We start from the raw sequence: 6887 nt of genomic DNA on the forward strand, positions 1-6887 counted from the left end.
TCCTCGTCTTGGAAATGGACGTAGGAGATTTGGTAAAAGTGGAAAAGCTTCATCTGCCACAAAAACATAAGGGAAAGTAATTTCTGAGCCTGGTATTGGTGCAGGGGCAGGTATGATTTCAGAGTTATAAATTAATTGTATTCCGATTTGCGAATTTCGCAGTACACGTGAATCACCTGTACTTCCATGGGCACCCACATCAATTGCTATAAAATTATATTTTGAATCAGCAACTGCCATTAAATTTATCGAAAAAAATTTTTTATAATTAAAAAAATTAGAGCCAGAACGTGGAGGCTGCTGGATTCTGATGTGCTTGCCATCAATTGCTCCAATACAATTAGGAAAATTTGCTATATTAGAAAAATCAACAGCAATCTGGATTAAACTTTCTTCTGTAGGGGTAGGCATTACAATAGGTTGTAGGGTTTCCCATATTGCTTGACATGTTTCTTTAATTATTCCAGAAATTGTGCTTTTGCCAAGTCGGAATTGTAAATGTAGTGAAGAGAAATTTTCACCTGTAGCCAGGAATCTGTAATGTCAAATAATAATATTTTATTTTTTGCGAGATAAATATGTGATTTAATATTGTTATCAAATCACATTTTTAGCAAAAATATATACCTCAAAGTAACAAGAAGTCTCTGTTCTGCAGATATTGCTTGACGCATATATGTGTCAGCGTGGGTAATTTTCGGTCTTAATAATGTCAGTAATTCATCAAAACCTTGTTGAGGGAGCCGGCAAAATGCTATGAATTTGTCATCAAATCTGAGTATAATAAGGTATATGAAATATTAATTAATTTTACTGTTCTAATTATGTTAAAAATTTAAGAGTAAAAATAACAAAAAATATTAAAAAAAAAAAATAATAAATGAAAATATACTTTCGTAAATCCGCATATAAGAGAGCAAAATGCCCTTTGACATCACGATCCTGTAACAGGGGATGTACCCACATTCCTCTTGTCGTCTGCTGCTGTTGGTACTAAAATAAATATATTATGGGTTATATTTTAGAATTTAGGTAAAAATTATTTTAATAAATTAAAACAAATACCTGTAGGCTTCGTCTACGATTTAATAGCATCAAAATTAGTAATAAGCGATGCCTTTGCGACCTCCGCAAACGAAAATTCTGTAAAGTATTTGGCATATTCCAAACGAAGTAAAATAGCAGAGAAGCAGACTTTATGATCAAAGTCGGAAATGACATCAGTAGATCTCTATTTTGGCTTTTTTTTATTCTAAATAGACCCTAAACAACAATCAACTTTATTGCCAATAGTTAAGATGTGACAAACGCAGCAAGATTTTAGGTTCGGAAACGCAGGATAGTACATATATAAACGCTTGGTAAACGTAAGTTCTGAGCTTCGGAAACGTTAGGCAAACTGATGCGTTTAGGATGCATGTTGTGGCAAAAAGCCAAAAAGGCAAAAACATTTTTGTTCTAAAACTTACGTTTTGAAACGCAAGTAGGACGACGCAAAGTGCGCACATAGCCTAAGGCCTCATACACAAGTTGAGTATTTGATGAGTTTTTACTTCAGTATTTGTAAGTCAAAACCAGGAGTGGAACAATCAGAGGAAAAGTATAATTGAAACACGGGCACCACTTCTGTATTTATTTCCCACTCCTGGTTTTGTCTTACAAATACTGAGGTAAAAAACTCACCAAATACTCAACGTGTGCACGTGGCCTTACCTTTCCCCATTACCACACGTCACCACCAGACACACAAAGTATATATCATATTTGTAGCTTTCCCCATAGATCTCAATATTATCCCTTTTGTATTTGTGTTTAAAGGACAATAGCTTTCTATATTGATGATCAACTGATGATGACAGGTTCAGCTTCAAAATCCTAAAGTGATCAGATGCTTGAGGGTAGATACATCTAACGGCACATTTGCCGCAGTAGATACTATGTACATGGACAGGCTGCGTTCCTTTCTCAGCTACTTTCAGCTCTGGCTAATACAAGGGGTGGGGGTGATGTTCACATGATTTATTAATACATACAGAATGGAATGAGACATATGGAATGTCTTCATGAAACGTGTTGTTTGTCTTAAAATATGAGCCTTATCCATGGAGACTCAATCTCACTATTTAGGGAACTTAAATTCCCTTTAAAGGACCTGCACTTCATGCCTTGGAGCTATCTTCTACAGGACACCTTCAGGGACTATGCCTTGATGTTTGACACATTATGATCTATAGGGTTATTCACATGTTCATGTATTTTGCAGATTGGGTGTCCACAAAAAAAATACCCAAAATAAACGCATGCCCAATTTTATTCCATGTTACAAATAAAAAAAATTAAAATAGATCATCTTGCCATACCGTTTGGTAGGGAATACCAATACGAAATACCAGTCGTCCGAGGGTAAGGAAAATTCCCATTAATGCCAAACTAATTAAAACTTGATATTTATTCAAGGGTTAATAAAATGAGAATACTGTATATTTCCTGAATATACAAGTGTCAATGAATTACTAGTACAATATTCCTTTTTTTTTGCTTTATATTTTCCTCCCCTTTCTTCCAAGAACCATATCTTTTATATTTCTACATTGATATAGCCATGTGTGAGCTTGTTCTTTTGTTTTTAAGGGATGATTTGTTGTTTTGAATAACAGCCATTTTATCATGTGATGCACTGGCAAGCAAGAAAAAAAATTCCAAGTAGGGTGCGATAACAAAACGCAAATTCTGTAATTTTTTTTCTTTGTTTATATATGTATGCAGTATATATATATATATATATATATATATATATCTATATATATAATTGCCTTATTCTGTCTGTCTGTCTGTCTGTCTATCTGTCTGTCTGTCATGCTCCAAAATTGTGTCCTTACGGTGACACAAAGCTGATTGGCCGCTGGGCTCGCCATGGCCCCGCCCCCCCACGGATTGGCCTCTCGCCCCGGCTCTCTGCAGGCCCCGCCCCCCTCACGCAATGCACGCTCGCTCTGGCCCAACTGACACGGAGCTCCGATTCCCAGGTGAGTACACACACACATCAGATCATGCTCACTCTCACACTCACTCTCACACATCACAACATGCTGGGATATCGCTTGCTTCTACACCGGCTCCGTCAGGATCCCGGCAGCGCCAGACATAACCTTGCGATGCTGGGATCTTGACGGAGGCCGTGAAAGCTGGTAACCATTATACACATCGGGTAACTAAGGTCCCTTAGTTACCCGATGTGTATCATAGTTACCAGTGTACACCGGCTCACACTCACTCTCACACACACCTCACACACACATCACATCGCATCCACACATCAAGGTCCTGCAGCTGCGGAACATACACACACATAACAGCACACACACACACACATACACACACACAAATCAGATCACACTCACACACACCTCACACATCACATCGCATCCAAATACTCACAACATCCTGGGATATCGCTTGCTTCTCGGCGGCGATACTGTGCTGTTGTGAGCTTCCAGGACCTGCCGGGGGATCACATGGCCAGAAGCATGTGATATCCCCGGATGTTGTGAGTATCAGCGCGTATGTGCAATATCGTCAGTGTGTGTGTCTTTGTGTGTGAGTGTATGCGATCGGGTGTGTGTGAGTGTATGCGATCGGGTGTGTGTGAGTGTATGCGATCGGGTGTGTGTGAGTGTATGCGATCGGGTGGGGGTGTGTGGGTGTGTGTGAGTGTATGCGATCGGGTGTGTGTGAGTGTATGCGATCAGGTGTGTGTGAGTGTATGCGATCGGGTGTGTGTGAGTGTATGCGATCGGGTGTGTGTGAGTGTATGCGATCGGGTGTGTGTGAGTGTATGCGATCAGGTGTGTGTGAGTGTATGCGATCGGGTGGGTGTGTGTGGGTGTGTGTGAGTGTATGCGATCGGATCTGTGAGTGTCGGCAGAGGAGCACGGCGTGCTGGAGGAGGCTGAGAGGAGAGAGGCTGAACCTGGGGAAGGCTGGGATGGGGAGGCTGATGCTGGAGACGGAGAGGCTGATGCTGACGCAGCATGGCGGATGGAGCACCTTTGGGAGTGCGCAGCATGGGGGATGCAGCACGATGGGGAGTGCGGAGTATGGCGGATGGAGCACGTTTGGGAGTGCGCAGCATGGAGGATGCAGCACGATGGGGAGTGCGGAGTATGGCGGATGGAGCACGTTTGGGAGTGCGCAGCATGGCGGATGGACCACGTTTGGGAGTGCGCAGCATGGCGGATGAAGCACGTTTGGGAGTGCGCAGCATGGGAGATGGAGCACGATGGGGAGTGCGCAGCATGGCGGATGGAGCACGTTTGGGAGTGCGCAGCATGGGGGATGGAGCACGATGGGGAGTGCGCAGCATGGCGGATGGAGCACGTTTGGGAGTGCGCAGCATGGCGGATGGAGCACGTTTGGGAGTGCGCAGCATGGCGAATGGAGCACGTTTGGGAGTGCGCAGGATGGGAGATGGAGCACGATGGGGAGTGCGCAGCATAGGGGATGGAGCACGTTTGGGAGTGCGCAGCATGGGGGATGGAGCACGTTTGGGAGTGCGCAGCATGGCGGATGGAGCACGTTTGGGAGTGCGCAGCATGGGAGATGGAGCACGATGGGGGGTCCGCAGCATACGGGATGGAGCACGATGGGGAGTGCGCTGCATGGGGGATGGAGCACGATGGGACGTGCACACCTCCCCCCAACACACACATGCGCGCGCACTGCACAACACACCACACCACACACACTGGGAACCACAAACAACTGCCCTACACAGACACCCACACACACAGACAACGCTGCACACACAAATATACGCACATACCGCACAACACGCACATTGCACAAAACATACCTCCCCCCAAAACACACCACACACACACAAACTGCGCAACACACACACAACGCTACAGACACACAGCGCTCCACAAACAACGCAACACACAAACAACACCGCTCTCACCCCCCATCACACCCAGACAACATCCAGAACATGTACAGCGCCCTACACAAACACTTGGTAACTACACACAACAACATCTATATATATATATATATATATATATATATATAACAAAAATCATACATGAACTACACAATACGTAAATTCTAGAATACCCGATGCGTACAATCGGGCCACCTTCTAGTCTATATATATAATTGCCTTATTCTGTCTGTCTGTCTGTCTGTCTGTCTGTCTATCTGTCTGTCTGTCTGTCTGTCATGCTCCGAAATTGTGTCCTTACGGTGACACAAAGCTGATTGGCCGCTGGGCTCGCCATGGCCCCGCCCCCCCACACGGATTGGCCTCTCGCCCCGGCTCTCTGCAGGCCCCGCCCCCCTCACGCAATGCACGCTCGCTCTGGCCCAACTGACACGGAGCTCCGATTCCCAGGTGAGTACACACACACACACACATCAGATCACACTCACTCTCACACTCACTCTCTCACACACCTCACACATCACAACATGCTGGGATATCGCTTGCTTCTACACCGGCTCCGTCAGGATCCCGGCAGCGCCAGACATAACCTTGCGATGCTGGGATCTTGACGGAGGCCGTGAAAGCTGGTAACCATTATACACATCGGGTAACTAAGGTCCCTTAGTTACCCGATGTGTATCATAGTTACCAGTGTACACCGGCTCACACTCACTCTCACACACACCTCACACACACACATCACATCGCATCCACACATCAAGGTCCTGCAGCTGCGGAACACACACACAGATAACAGCACACACACACACACACATACACACTCAGATCACACTCACACATACCTCACACATCACATCGCATCCAAATACTCACAACATCCTGGGATATCGCTTGCTTCTCGGCGGCGATACTGTGCTGTTGTGAGCTTCCAGGACCTGCCGGGGGATCACATGGCCAGAAGCATGTGATATCCCCGGATGTTGTGAGTATCAGCGCGTATGTGCAATATCGTCAGTGTGTGTGTCTTTGTGTGTGAGTGTATGCGATCGGGTGTGTGTGAGTGTATGCGATCGGGTGTGTGTGAGTGTATGCGATCGGGTGGGTGTGAGTGTATGCGATCGGGTGTGTGTGAGTGTATGCGATCGGGTGGGTGTGAGTGTATGCGATCGGGTGTGTGTGAGTGTATGCGATCGGGTGGGTGTGAGTGTATGCGATCGGGTGGGGGTGTGTGGGTGTGTGTGAGTGTATGCGATCGGGTGTGTGTGAGTGTATGCGATCGGGTGTGTGTGAGTGTATGCGATCGGGTGTGTGTGAGTGTATGCGATCGGGTGGGTGTGTGTGGGTGTGTGTGAGTGTATGCGATCGGATCTGTGAGTGTCGGCAGAGGAGCACGGCGTGCTGGAGGAGGCTGAGAGGAGAGAGGCTGAACCTGGGGAAGGCTGGGATGGGGAGGCTGATGCTGGAGACGGAGAGGCTGATGCTGGCGCAGCATGGCGGATGGAGCACCTTTGGGAGTGCGCAGCATGGTGGATGGAGCACGTTTGGGAGTGCGCAGCATGGCGGATGGAGCACGTTTGGGAGTGCGCAGCATGGCGGATGGAGCACGTTTGGGAGTGCGCAGCATGGCGGATGGAGTACGTTTGGGAGTGCGCAGCATGGCGGATGGAGCACGTTTGGAAATGCGCAGCATGGCGGATGGAGCACGTTTGGGAGTGCGCAGCATGGGGGATGCAGCACGATGGGGAGTGTGGAGTATGGCGGATGGAGCACGTTTGGGAGTGCGCAGCATGGAGGATGCAGCACGATGGGGAGTGCGGAGTATGGCGGATGGAGCACGTTTGGGAGTGCGCAGCATGGCGGATGGACCACGTTTGGGAGTGCGCAGCATGGCGGATGGAGCACGTTTGGGAGTGCGCAGCATGGGAGATGGAGCACGATGGGG

The sequence above is a fragment of the Anomaloglossus baeobatrachus genome, chromosome 4, assembly GCF_048569485.1.
Source record: "Anomaloglossus baeobatrachus isolate aAnoBae1 chromosome 4, aAnoBae1.hap1, whole genome shotgun sequence".
NCBI classification, from domain to species: domain Eukaryota; kingdom Metazoa; phylum Chordata; class Amphibia; order Anura; family Aromobatidae; genus Anomaloglossus; species Anomaloglossus baeobatrachus.